We start from the raw sequence: 15,709 nt of genomic DNA on the forward strand, positions 1-15,709 counted from the left end.
CAGCTGGACTTTGGGATGGGCTCCTGCAACATGACATCATGCGGTTAAAGAAGACAAATTATATAAAAGATAATTGGAGCCCTCACTTCACATTAAGAACCTGAGAAAAATAATTAAACAGTTCATCAGAAATAACATTTTAGAGAAGTTAATTCAGAAATAACTGCACTAATCAAATAATACTTCCACAAGTACATGTTGCTTAGCAACTACTTTGTTTAGCTGCTGTTCAAGAAGTCATTAGTTAGTGTTTAAAACAGCAGGAGTCCACAAACATTACGCGTTATGAAACTGTTTTTTACTCGGATCGCTAATGCACTTGCAGCTGTAGTTGTATAAGATATAGAAACATGAGAACTGGATTAAAAAAAACATTTTAAGGTTTTAACCAAGGATTTCTTACATGTCGCTCACAAAGCCAGCAACTTCTGGCCATGACACTTTCCACATCCTTTTACTCTGCTTTTACATCCAAGTCCTTGATCCCCCAGCGCTCCTAACCATTGACTTATGATAATAATAAACTAACAAGCATGAAAATGTTAACCAGTACATTAACCATGATCATTCTATGAGGAAGTGGGTGAAAAATCTATGATTCATCGGCCATGGGATGGGACCTCAAAGCATTTTTTCTAACAAAAAGATTCATCAAACATGTATTTCTCACATCAAAACAGTACAAGGTGAGACATCCAAATGCATAACTGCAATCACAGAGAAGAATTCATTTAAGACATTTTAGACTAGACAGCAGAGGTGAATTAGCTTACATTATAGGAATCATTTTAAGCTGTCTGACAATTATGAGGGGTGTAGTGGAATGTCTTACGAACTCATGCTATATAAGTTGAGACAGTGGTACCCCAGGTCTCATTCAGCTCAGTGTCCAACATAACCTCAAGATTACTTCAACTTTGTGCCTCCATAGATTCAGGGAATCTTCTTTTTCTTTTTTTCTTTTCTTTATTTTTATAAAAGGACAACACACATTAATTAACATTTCTGTAAATGTGCCAGTGTTAGCCAGCCGGCTAATTTTCCACTGTAGTTTTTTGGCCAGATGATTTTAGACCAAAGTAAGATACAAACATCAGCAGCCACAATCAATAGCATTTGGATACAGCTGCACAAGTCACACTGCGGGGAACTCAACGGAAACATCATAAGGTCCTTAATTAGTAAAGGGGGATTCTAGGCAGCTGCATGATAAGGGAATGTTTTGTTTCAGGACTGTCTCCTTTTGGAGGTTAGTGGGCCTGCCACACTTTTGCATACTTCCCAGAGAGAGAGATAGTCTGAACTAAGCAGCTATGTTTTAGGCGCCTGCAAAATCTTTGTTTTGTTTGTTTACATTGAAGGTTCAGCTAAACTCAACGCCTCCAGCATGAGTTTAAATACGCCTTCAGGAAGACAGGAACTTCAGCGAGTTGGGACGGCACGACATAATAATACATCGTGGTTAAACCGTACTGCCTGTCAAAATTCTTTCCTCAATTGAGTGTTCATTAAATGCTTCTATGTAATTCATCAAAGTCTCCCGAAACTTCTTCACGTATGTGAAATGAGTTGTACTGCTCCTGAGTTTTTTCTTAACAAGGGGAGAGAGCTAATTTCCCTTATTTGCTTACCGAGTGGTCTGAGATTGACAGTAGTATCTAGTAGCATCTTCTACCATATCTCACTGTTTACAATGCAGCTGGTTGGGGGAAAGAACCCTGGACACATGAACTCAGAACACCTGTGCTGATGCTTTAATAAAAATACCCAACAGACTTTGATAATAACCAAGCCAATTAAACTGGTTCAGTTGCTCTGATAGGTGCAAACATTCCTCAACCTTTCACATTTTTCACTTTCGTCTGAAGTGTAAGGTGGCTGTATTCAATGTTTGCAACTAGATAAACTACACTTGGTGTTCCAAAAATGTGTGGGTGTGCAGAGAAAATGAACGCCACTGCATTGTAAACTTGAATATGTAACCAATTTTGTTTACACTAAAAAGTGATATGAAATTAACTACAAACTTAAACATGACACATGGCCAGTTTTCAGTGCTCCTGTGAACTTTGTACGGGATTACTACTGACTAATAGTTATTTTCTTCAAATCTCTATAATTCAGAGTGGCACAGAGAGTGACACAGTTGTAACGAACAAGTTATTAAGCAGCATTAATATAATCACAGCCTTTCTATTTGACACTGAACCAACCATTACTAAAACTTACAAACACATGGAGGCCTCGATAGACAAACAAATTGCCAAGTGTACTGAGAAAACTGACAGATGAGAATGAGAGCAAAGACACAAAACCACAGTTGCCTTGGAAACTGACATTCTGCAATCCAGTTTTATGTAATCTATGTGGGGACATGCCAAATTATCCTGGCCATCCATAAACTTTTCAACTCTTTTGTCCAAAAGGAACAGTGCTGTTCTCTTTTGCCGCATTATTGGTGTCACATAATCGCCTGGGGAAGCTCGCCTAATCTACTCTCTCAGTAGGAAACTGAAAGTCCAAAATAAGAATATTCATCTCTCCAAATACTTTACCCAAGTAAGTATAGTTACTAAAATGGGAGATTAATCAGCGCTTGTATTGGTTCCCTTCTAACTTCTACTTTGAGCGTTAGGCTGATTACATTTCTATCCCATCTTAAAACCGTCCCTTGGTACTGATCAGGGCCCTATTCACAACTAGAAGTCGTCCTGAACTGGTGCTAAGAGTTTCCTCTGAAAACCATTTCACAAAACACTACTAAGGAACAAAGAGAACTCCTAAATTAAGAGAAGGGGCGGGGTTGACCCCACTGCTATAGTTCACATCATGTTTTTTGAATGAACTCACTCAGTACTGGTCTGTGCCAGTGAATGTGAAATAAAATATTAATCAATACAAAAGAATGGGAGGCAAAAATTAATAGATAGAGACAGATAGAGAAAGATAGAGATAAAATGATTTGATGGGGTAATTCATATAGCACCTATTTTACCGGTTAACTCAGTGATGGCCATGAAACAATGTTTATTTATTATTAGCTTTGTACATTTAATAAACTGTCCAACAAATTGGAGCCCTAAAAGGCACATTTATGGTTTGGTGAACAACTGACAGTCTGAGATATTTAGTATAGTATATTTAGTATGTCAGTGCTGCAAACCGAAATTGTGCTGTGTCCAAGTACTGCAAAGGTGTGCAAACAATAATCCCTGGTGTTATTGGATTTAGGAGTCCTCTGCCTAAAACGTCTCCCAGCAGGGGCGGATTGGCTATCTGGCAACTCTGGCAAATGCCAGAGGGGCCGGACCATTTTTTTTAATGTGGGCCGGTCCGATTTTTTTTTTTTTAATATACAAATATTGTTATTTTTTATAACAATATTTTTTAATATTGTTAATTATATATAAATTGTCTTTACAGGCCGACAGCGCAGAGGACGGGTTTTTATCGCTTGCACGATTTCACTATGGTTATAATAATAATATTAATAATAATAAATATTAAGCATTTGGCCAGTCGGCAACGGCCGGGCTGGTCCCGAGATGGGCCGACCGACCCAATCAGAAGTTACTCAAATTGGGACATTCAGTCAAAATATGCTCCTTGGGTCCCTTGGTAAAAAAGTTACCATAAAGCCATGTTCATGCTAATTAAACAACTGGACCTTGGGGTCAAGTGTTGTCGTATCCTCCCTATGTCCCGGATGTGAAAGCCCCCTTACTGGACTACTGAATATAATAATATTCCATTATATTTAGTATTTTAAATTGTTACCTACCACCAGAATTTTGTGATTTCCTTGCCATAAATATAGACATTGTTACCATAAATTGGTGCCTAAAAATGTATCAGAATGCAGGAATTGTCTTTTACCCTCAAAATTTCCTGGGGGAGACCAGACCCACCCCTGCTTTATGTGTTCCCCAAAGGCCAATTCTGAGCACAAACGGCATCAACAGACAGACAGTATGTGTACACTTGTTATAAACGTGTGCTCTTTAAAAAGTAGTAAGCATTGTTTGCCAGTTACTTACATTAAATGTTTAAAAATCTGTTACATAAGGTACTGCTTATATTATTTCACCATCTGTACACAAATGTAATTAGTGAATGCACGTGTCCGTGGGTGGGGCTGCATGGTAATGTGGGCTGGTGTGACTACAGTGCCAGGGCTGAATTTTGGTCCCAGTCCGCCCCTGTCTCCCAGACTCATGAGCTAGTTTTAGCCCTAAAATGCATTGAGAATTAAAGTGGCCATATTATTCTAATTTTCAGGTTCATCATTGTATTTTGAGGTTGTACCAGAATAGGTTTACATGGTTTAATTATCCAAAAACACCATATTTTTGTTGTACTGCACATTGCTGCAGCTCCCCTTTTCACCCTGTGTTCAGGTCTCTATTTTAGTTACAGAGTGAGACATCCTACGTCTGTACCATCTTTGTTGGGATTCGCACATGCGCATAGCTAGGTAAGGCTCAAAATTGCTAGCTAGCTGTTTGAAACGAGGGCGCACTTCCAACTTTGCGTGGAATACCTGCAGAATAGGGACGTGTAAGTAGTTCTTTTGTAGATTATGGTGAACTTGTGTGTGTTGTAGCAGTGTTTTGCCATTGAGAACGAGGGGGCTAACCGCTAGCATGCTAGCCTTGGAATGGTTTAGCTCCGCTAGTGACGTAGAAAACCCTGCAGATTTTGAACAGCTCCCCCGGAGACTGAAGGCAGGACACATTCAGAAACCCGTATCTCACTCAAAACAACATGGATGTTTTTTTTCATAATATGGGCACTTTAAGAAGCTGACACAAATCTTATTTTTAGGAGTTTCTCTCTGAACTCAGCCAGTATGGAGCTACTTTTAGGACTAGGACTTTTTTAGACTTTTAGGACTACTTTAGTATGATTTGTGAATACAGCCCCTGACCTACAGAACTGTAATATAAACATGATCTAAATACTATCAGGCTAATGGTACAGAGGTCCTGGCTTTAAATAATATAATAACTGTAAATCAGCAGTGGCAGCTTGAAAGCCAAAGGTGAGTTTATAACCAGAAAAGCCATTGCTTTGATTTTATAGACTGCTGGGAAAGATGTGGGTGCACAAAGTGAATGAACGACACCATTCACCCTTCATCAACCACCACTAAGGTGCCGTTGAACAAGGAACCTAACCACTTTGAATTGCCCCTGTGGATTTGCACAAAATATAGAAACTGTGGAATCATTGACTATGCTGGACACCCAGTGTGAATGTATGTGTCTGTATGAATGTAAAACAGGGCAGTACTGACAGAGAGTGTATATGCTCATAGTCAACTTGTGTTAACAGGTAAGACAAGATACAAACAGTGTATAGCTTCTTTTAAATTAGCTGAATCGATTGTATTAAGGGTTAATATTGGATTTTATGTAATTGTAGATGTAACGGCCAGTGATGGTGTCTATTTTGCCAGCTGTCTTTTGAGACACACCAAGTGGGAGATTGTAATTGTCAGAAATTCCTGTGATCTCTGAAATGAAATGTTTTTTCAACTCAGTTCATTGTAATTGAATCTGAATGATATGACGTGAACGCTGCATAATCTAGACTAAAGTTACAAGTTACTAAAATTAAAGTTACTATCACTCAGGTCAGCCAACACGTAAGTAAATACTTGTGTACTGCAATGTGTTACTTGATGGCAGCTGATGTCAGTATCCAGCTTTATAATCCATTTAAGAGCTCACGTTCCTGCACCACTTCTCTAAGTGCAGTGCCCGGGCAAGAGCAGAAGACAATTACTATTACAGTGTTGCAGTAATGTTGGCATTGTACCATGCTGTGGTGGTAGACAAAACTGAGCTTCAAAGCAACTACAGATTTAGTGGCATTGATCACTAAATGTCAGAGGCCATTATTTTAGCTAACTGATGCAAGTGGTCGACATAATGAACCTCCACAGGGCAGTTGTCCTCACTTTGTGGTAATAACAGATGTCCAATCTAGGAGGACTTCTGTGTCCATCACTGCTTTTCCACACTGAGGAGATAAGACTGATGTGGTTCAACCGCTTGGGGCCTCCCCCCCAGGTGCTCCCTTTTCAGTGTTCCGGCTTGACTTTATAAACTAGAAGAGAGCCTGGAGCAGAGCTAGAGGGATTAAATCTTCCAGCTGTCATGAGAATGTCAGAAGGAGCTGGGGGACATCACTGTGGAAAAGTACATCTAGGCTGCTCAGTTTGATCTGTTGCCACTATGACCCTGACCTGGATGTGTGACTTGAAAGTGGATTAATACAGTTTGTGTTGGCTGGAAATGTAGTAAGGTACCAACTCTTGATTTTTTATGACAGAGGCAAATACAAATAAAAATCACTCTTTCATTGCAGTTCATTAATAATTGTTGTTTGCAGCTGCTTGTGTGGGTGTTGTTGGAACCAGACTGAAAAAAAGGATCATAAGTACAGTAAGAATGCATCAGACATTTAATGCCAGAAATTACATTTATCTTTGTACCATCTAAATGTACTGAAAGGTAAGGCAAATAAATTGCTAAAGTACTTTGTCTGCCAAACATTAATGTTACCTCTTGCCAATTAAAAAGAATGCAAGGGACATTTTGTTTAATGATATGTAGATTAAAACAGCAAATGTGTCATCCCTATAGACTGTAAAAATAGTGGACGTAGCATCCGTGACGTCACCCATTGGTTTGTGGACTGCTGTTTTCAAGCCTCGAGTTTGGTGATCCAAGCATCCCCATCTTGGTTTTTTGCAACCGGATGTGACGATTTTTCATGAGAGGGTGGAGTTGAGGAGGATGACGAGGTCAAGCCAGTGTTGTTTATGGATGCAGTGGCGCTGCAAGCTAAACGCTAAAGGACGAAAGTTGCTTTTTTTCAACCCTTCTCAAGTGAGTCATCCAGTGGAGATTTACCGGAGTGTAAATGCGGACCTCTGGGTACTACTGCTATTCATCTGCATGTAATGCAATGCAGAAAATCTGCACACTTTCCCTTAAAGGTCCCATAGCATGAAAATTTCACTTTATGAGGTTTTAATATGAGTTCCCCCAGCCTGCCTATGGTCCCCCAGTGGCTAGAAATGGCAATAGGTGTAAACCGAGCCCTGGGTATCCTACTCTGCCTTTGAGAAAATGAAAGCTCAGATGGGCTGATCTGGAATCTGCTCCTTATGAGGTCATAAGGAGCAACGTTACCTCCCCTTTCTCTGCTTTGCCTGCCCAGAGAATTTGACCCGCCTATGAGAAAGAGAGAGACATCATGGCTTGCAAACAAGCAAAGTGGCAGTTGGTCAAGGCCACACCCCCACCCTCTACCTTGCCCCCCCTCTCTCCTCCTCAATAGCATTTAAAGCTACAGACACAGAAATGGCACATCCTAAGGAAAGCTCATTGTGGGACTGGCTCTAGTAGCTGTAATTCTGCACCAAGGCTGAATTTCGGGAAAGAGACTTCAGATACAGTATTAGGGGATCACTAAGGCCTATATAAAAGCATCCAAAAAGCAGCATGTCATAGGACCTTTAAGTTACCTGCTAACGCTAACGGTAGCTAGCTAGCCTGGTTGGCATAACGCTGAACAAGACATTTTTGGCGATTAAATGTTCCAATTAACTTAGATGAAGTGGAAACACACGGTGAGAGGGCCAAAGTTTAAGAAGAAAATGCCTAAAAACAAGTTCACAGCTATTTTAATGTACTCAGTGCCAAGATTAGGCATTGCTAAGTCTCTGTAATGATTGACAGGTTGCTGTGTAGCCTCGCCCCTAAAGCATACCCTGCTTTATCGTCAATTTTAAAATAAATGGGATCAATGGGATAATTTACAAAATTAATATCATGCTGTATTGAAGAAGTCTTGAAAGTAGCGATTGAGGCCATAAACTTGTTAGGAAAATGTTTATTGAGGTAATAAATAAAGTGAGAAGTATGGTCATTTCCCCATAGACTTCTATATAAACTAACTTCTTTATGCAACCAGTGGAGTCACCCGCTGCTGGATATCAGATAGAATGCAGGTTTAAGGCACTTGCGCATTGGTTTTACTTTTAGGCCAGGAAGCTTTGTCCATTGTTTTTACAGTGTATAGCCATCCCCTTTAATCATATGACGTCAAATTCTGGTACAAAATGTTCCTTTTTCGCCTTCCCCTTGGGCCAATGACTGAATACTGTAATGAAGTGCATACTTTCAGTTTCATTAGTTTGGTCAAAAGTGGATCAACGGTGTGTGAGATTGTGTATTTTGATATGTAGATAAGTGAACTAACAGTTCAGTGCATCCCATTAGCATGATCACTAATCTTGAAAATGTGACAATCAAGGTTTACCTAAATACATTCAGTTGTGTCTGATATTATGTACACACTGTTGAGTCCAGTGGCTCTGGGTAGGCAGGCCTAGGACTTCTAATCCTTCACCAAGCTAGAAAAAAGCTCTTTAAAGGACAATTCCGGCGCAAAACGAACCTAGGGGTTATTAACAGATGTGTACCCACTCTGTCGCTCTCTGGGACATGTTTTCATGCTAATCGAATGAGTTTGGAGCTTGAAAGACGCTAGCGCGGACCGCTGATTAGCTTACAACGCTAGTATTCGGGGCACAGGGAACGTAAAAACAAATCGCTATTTATACCACTAAAAAGGCTCAAAATATAACCAAACTTCAACGGTAGCATAATGAGGGTCCCAACATGTTAACCAAAGCATTGAGAACTTTGTAAGTGTACAGACAGTTTATTGAAAAGATAGATTATAAAGACACTCGCGTTCATGTTTACATGCCGCCGCCGTCTTGGAAACATGTCATGACTTACAGCTGGCGATGCAAACTAAAATCAAAAGCAATTTGCTCAATATATCTGAAATATATAATATATTAAATCACACTCTGCATAACTTGTCTAGTGTACTTACTCAGTGGATAACTGTCCATCTGGTCCCTCCGGTCTGGGTCGCTGAAAAAGTTTCAAGTACAGCCCTGTTTATCAGAGGGGAAATCTTCAGACTGTACAAAACACTGCGTCTCTTGGGCAGCGCGACGCAACAGGTCCCACTCCTTGCAACACAGACACTCCTGTTCGGTGGCCATAGCTTCACAATGTCCGCAGGTACACCACCAGTTTCCCGAAGTACGAGGCTATGCATTGACTACCGGTAGCTCTCTCTCTCTCTCGTTACCCTTTCATGGAGCTCCCGCAGCTCTTCGTTTAATAAACTGTCTGTACACTTACAAAGTTCTCAATGCTTTGGTTAACATGTTGGGACCCTCATTATGCTACTGTTGAAGTTTGGTTATATTTTGAGCCTTTTTAGTGGTATAAATAGCGACTTGTTTTTACGTTCCCTGTGCCCCGAATACTAGCGTTGTAAGCTAATCAGCGGTCCGCGCTAGCGTCTTTCAAGCTCCAAACTCATTCGATTAGCATGAAAACATGTTCCAGAGAGCGACAGAGTGGGTACACATCTGTTAATAACCCCTAGGTCCATTTTGCGCTGGAATTATCCTTTAAGGCATGAAGGGCTGTGTAGAGAGAACAGAGAAGGCTGCGCTGGAGGCAAAAAAGGGAACAAGGGTTACTAACGCGAACACATTGAGACGTATATCCATTATGCACCAACTTTAAACATTTAGATAAAAGACAATGTATACAATTCCTTTCCCCATTGAGATGTATAACCATATATGCATTTTCTCTGCAGACAGAGCCCCCTTAATGGAAACCCAGCAGTGGGTTGTACAGCCATAGCGTAAGATCCTCTATATAAAAGGGAGAGGGAAAAAAAGATATGTAGGTAACTATTCGTAACTAGTTCGTCACCCCATATGGTAGCACATTATTCTTTAGAAGTTCCTTTTCTCCTTCTCTTGTTCATGCCTCTCACAAGTGTGTGAAAACCAACTTTTATGCAGGAGTGTTTCTAAATGTCTACCCTGCAATCTGATGGAGGCCAACTCACACAAAGGTAGGAAGATGTTGCCAGGCAACTCTACACCTCAGGCATTTCTCTTTATTTTCCTTTTTTGCCCTGTTGGATCACACTTTCTTTGACATCACGACACAATAAAAGCAGTTTTGTCTTGGTTCATAGTCCCCTGTAGTCTCCATAGCGCATAGAGTATCTTATTACCAGTGAAATCAAACATAAAAAAGAGGATTTACAGGGGAGATGGCTGGAAGGTTGAAAGGACTTTCAGGATTGGATCCAGGGAAAGGTGGGTGGAACAAGGGACTGAAGACAAGGACTAGGGAGACAGTATTATCTACTGAGAAGAGATAGAAAAGTGAATGAAAGACAAGGAGTCAAGTCAAGGAGAGAATCTTGATAGAATTTTTTTTTTCAAATAAAACAAAGATGTGAGAATGTACCTACACATTACCATTCAGATCACATTTGGGTTACAAAATATTACTATTCCATTGAAACAGTAGTGTCTGTGAAGATCAAAGCCTTGTTCAGTATCTTCTCTGTGATAGTCATCATTTGCAAGTCTTCTCTACTCCTCTTAAAAGGTCTCTGTTATTCAATTTTGCATCTTTTTTCTTATGACTGTTGCATATTACTGACTGTTTACATATAGAAACATACCTACACTTCTTGAGATGATTTCATTTAAAATATTGTTCATTTAATTGTTCATTTCATAATTCAGCCGTGAGAGTGATATCTGACCAGATAGACATTTTAATGGGTATGTGTCTTGGGGTTTGGGGGGTATGAGCTTGAGGCTAGAGAGACACATTGTACAACACCTGTAACGGTTTCTACCACTCACAGTTCTGTCAAACACAGGAGGTCGGCTAGCAGACTCCGAGCAAACAACTAGAGGAAGTGATATAGACAGAGACCCATGTACATGTTTCCTGTAGATGGAAGAAAAATCTACTGACAGGAAGTGAACACATCCTGCCAAAACCCAAGGTAACCTCCATGGACATGCTTTAACAGTGGAAAGGCATATAGGTAAAACATGCAAAACACACTTTTTACTTAATTTATGTAGTAACCACACTGGCTGACTGAGCGCATGTTCTTATTGAGAGCAAAAGCATGCAGGAGCAAATTAAATGAAATACATCACACACTGTGAACACATTCACATATACACAAATGTTCAGACATTAACTGACTCACACACACACACACACACACACACACATTTGGTTTTCAAAGTTGTCACAAGCACAGTGAGCATGTCTGGATTCCACCCGTGGGGCCATCTGTTCTTGCATTGGCCAATTTGAGGAGATGTCATCTCAGGAATCATTAAGGATGCATTATGGCTCCCATGTTAATCACAAGCCTTAGTTATTTCAATCAAAAAAGAGCCAGTGCGCAATGGGATAATGGGGACAGTTTACTTTCTGATTCTGAAGAAAGCTACATTTTACAGAACGGTAGGATAGACTGAAGAGTTTGAGTAAGCTTTCACAGGTCTTCAGACATTAAAAGAATATAGAAATGATAAAATTCCAACAAATTAGGGGCTGTTCGTTATTTAAGGAAACACCGGAGGAGTTTTGTGGCCTCTAACCTAAAAAGACGTGACCCTCCCCTTGTCAGTAATAATTTTCCTACGACCCTCCCCTTGCGTGCAAGTTTGTACTTAGCAAAGAAGTGATACCATTTGATTTTTACAGCCATGACGTACACGAGTTAACCTCTGCTTTCTCATCTTACACATCACACTCCTCTGTTATGGTGTGGTGGCCATTTCAGTAGATTTACTAACACAGTTGTGGAAACACAATAAGCATGGAAACTAAATGCACACTTCAAATACTAAGTTACTCCTCTAGTAAACTAGTATTCATATGAAATAAAACCATTCAGCAAAGGACACTGGGATATAGGCTAACCAATTCAACACTGGTTGCTATGAACTTGTCACTAGGCTTCGTCATTGTATATTTTAGCACATAGGTAAAGCTGCCGAAGCTGAACATTATATTCCAAAACATATGTTTATTTTTAAAGCAGATTTTAAGTTAGTGTAACAATTCCTTATGAAATCCAATCGCGGCACGGCTGTTTTGGAACTCAATAGACAGACGCTTACATTCAACTAAAATGTAACAGTGAATAATCAGTGTTCGACCTACAGTCTGTTGAGATGCCTCTCCAAACTCACCATAAAACGTTAAGACACGTTGAGAAAAAAGATCCGTATTTTGCCGTAATCCAATGACACGAAAAAAAAAGTAATCCACAGAGATAAGTAGATCCACAAAAAGGTAAATGATACGGTGTATCGGTGAACGAGGCCTCTCCTCTTCGCCGTTTAAACAAAGTGGAATAAACGTATACAAGTCCAAATCTACACAAAACCCGCAATCAATTAGTAAGCTGACATCACATGTTTATACATGGCATTTAGGAAACCTTTATTGCAAGGTTGGCACGGCAAGATGTCCAGACTAGTGCAACAGTAACTTTCGTTTTTTTGCGTCCTGCTGCTTCTGTCACACTTTGTGATAGAACCCAGACGCAGACTGCAGACAGTTTGAAGTTTAACACAGTTTATTGATGATTTAGGCAAAGTAACAGAATGGACTGGTGGAATAAACCTCTCAGGCGACAGAGCAGTATGTGGACTCGGGCAGGGAGACGAAGCATGCAGGACTGGTGACGGCAGGTGGAGAGTGGCGTCAGCAGGCAGGTTGAGAGACTGAAGAGCAGAGTGGTTCTCCTTCAAAACACAAAGAGCAGCATACAGGTTACAGGCAAAACAGCAGGTAACAAAAAGTACCGCGACAGATACAAAAACTGGACGTTCACCTACGTGACTAGACTTAACTATCCGGCGCTGAGCAGAGAGCGGCCACAGCTTAAGAAGCTGCGCTGATGAGCCACGGAAAACAGGTGGTTGATTCTCGATTGCCTGCAGCTGCGAGTCATCCCGGGAGTGGCCAGTCACACCCACTGCACTGAGAGAGGAGAAAGAGCAAGCAGAGGAGAGGGAGAGGAAAAGAGAGAGAAAACTCCAGGGAAGTCCAGCTTGTCACTTCCCCACTAGTGGATTCGTGACAGTAGCCCCCCTCCGACGGCCGCCACCTGGCGGACCACCCGGCTTGTCGGGGTAAAGGCGATGGTCCTTACCAGGGATGCATCCAGGATCTGGTGGCGGGGAATCCAACTCCTCTCCTCCGGACCATAACCCTCCCAGTCCACCAAATACTGCAGACCGCGGCGACGAGAATCCAGCAGCCGGTTCACCGTGTAAGCAGGAGCATCATCAATCATCCGCGGGGGAGGAGGGGCGGGCTGATGGCAACAGGTTTGATGCGAGAGACGTGGAATGAAGGGTGTATCCTCATGGAACGTGGAAGCCGGAGCCTAACCACAGCGGGGTTGATGACCTTCTCAATAACGAAGGGCCCGACAAACTTCGGAGAGAGCTTGCGAGAGGCAGTGCGAAGGGGAAGATCCCTAGCCGACAACCACACCCTGTCACCCGCAGAGTACTTGGGGGCAGGAGTGCGATGGCGGTTAGCCTGACACTGGTACTGAGCAGAAGTCTTCAACAAGGCAGAGCGTGCTCGATGCCAGGTCCGATGGCATCGGCGGATATGCGTCTGGACAGAGGGAACAGCGATCTCCTTCTCCAAGGCCGGAAACAAGGGAGGCTGATATCCATAAACGCACTGGAAAGGCGACATCCCAGTAGGAGTAGTGGGAAGAGTGTTGTGGGCATATTCAACCCATGGAAGCTGGGTGGCCCAGGATGTGGGATTGGTAGCAACCATGCAGCGAAGAGTTGATTCCATTTTCTGGTTAGCCCTCTCGGCCTGGCCGTTGGATTGAGGATGGTATCCAGATGAAAGGCTGACGGTGGCTCCCAAGGCTCGACAGAAGTCCTTCCAAACAGCTGACACAAACTGAGGACCACGGTTTGACACGATGTCCACAGGGAGGCCGTGGAGACGGAAAACCTCCCTAACCAGCAGGTCAGCAGTCTCCCTGGCAGAAGTAACTTGAGCAGAGGCAACAGGTGAACAAATTTACTAAAACGATCAACGACAGTGAGGATGACCGTCTTACCCTCAGAAGGTGGAAGTCCCGTAACAAAATCTAGCGCCAGGTGAGACCAAGGGCGGCGAGGAATGGACAGAGGGTGAAGCAAGCCAGAACTAGGTCGATTTGAGCTCTTATTTTGGGCGCACACAGGACAAGCCGCGATGTAGGCCTTGGTATCCTTCTCCAAGGCGGGCCACCAGAATCTCCTGCGGAGAAAAGCGATAGTACGGGACACTCCTGGATGGCCCGTAAACTTAGATGTGTGAGCCCACTGCAAAACTTCAGCTTTGATGGATGCAGGAACAAAAAGGCGATCCTGAGGACCATTACCTGGACCAGGGTCAGTCTCCTGGGCCTTACGGACCCTATCCTCTATGCTCCAGGTCAGAGATCCCACCACGCAGGTGCTGGGAACCACAGTGTCGGGTGCGGACTGGAACTCATCCTCCTTACAAAAAACCCGGGAAAGTGCGTCGGGCTTAATGTTGCGGGATCCAGGTCTGTAGGTGATGGTGAAACAAAAACGACCAAAAAACAGAGCCCACCTAGCTTGGCGGGGATTTAGACGTTTAGCAGAACGAATGTACTCAAGGTTTTTATGATCTGTCCATACCACAAACGGTTGAGATGCACCCTCCAGCCAGTGTCGCCACTCCATCAGAGCCGTCTTGATGGCTAAGAGCTCCCGATCCCCCACCGCATAGTTCTGTTCAACAGGAGAAAGACGGTGTGAAAGAAAAGCACAGGGATGCATTTTACCGTCAACCGCCGACTGTTGAGAGAACAGCCCCAACCCCCACATCTGAAGCGTCCACCTCCACAACGAGTTGTCTGCTAGGGTCAGGTTGAACGAGGATGGGTGCTTCAGTGAAGTGTCTTTTGAGTCCTGAAAATGCTTTCTCTGCATCTGGAGTCCACAGAAAAGCTCTAGAGGTGGAAGTGAGGTTAGTTAGTGGTGCAGCAATTTGGCTGTAATTGCGAATGAATCGTCTGCAAAAGTTGGCAAATCCCAGAAACCTCTGCAACTGTTTGCGATTCTCAGGTCGAGGCCACTCCTGTACGGCTCTCTCCTTAACAGGATCCATCTTAAGCTCACCTTGAGAGACGATGTATCCCAGAAAGGATGTGGTGGTAGTGGGAAACTCACATTTCTCGGCCTTAACAAAAAGACGATTCTCCAGAAGGCGTTGCAGGACTTGGCGGACATGTTGCACATGCTCAGATGGGGTTCTGGAAAAAAATCAGAATGTCATCCAAATAAACAAAAACAAAGCGATCAAGCATGTCTCCGAGTACGTCATTGACCAAACTCTGGAATACAGCAGGAGCATTGGTTAATCCGAAAGGCATAACTAAATACTCAAAATGACCAAGTGGAGTGTTAAATGCTGTTTTCCACTCATCTCCCTCTCTGATGCGAACCAGGTGGTAGGCGTTTCGCAGGTCTAGTTTGGAAAAGATGGTAGATCCTTGGAGAGAGTCAAAGGCAGAGTTCATTAGAGGCAGAGGGTACTTATTCTTAACAGTGATCTTGTTTAGACCCCTGTAATCAATACACGGTCTCAATGTCCCATCCTTCTTTCCCACAAAGAAAAATCCAGCCCCCACAGGAGATGAGGAGGGACGGATTATGCCAACGTCCAGTGAAGACTTTATGTAGGTCTCCATTGCCTCGCGTTCCGGTCTT

The sequence above is a fragment of the Sander lucioperca genome, chromosome 16 (assembly GCF_008315115.2).
Source record: "Sander lucioperca isolate FBNREF2018 chromosome 16, SLUC_FBN_1.2, whole genome shotgun sequence".
Taxonomy (NCBI): Eukaryota; Metazoa; Chordata; class Actinopteri; order Perciformes; family Percidae; genus Sander; species Sander lucioperca.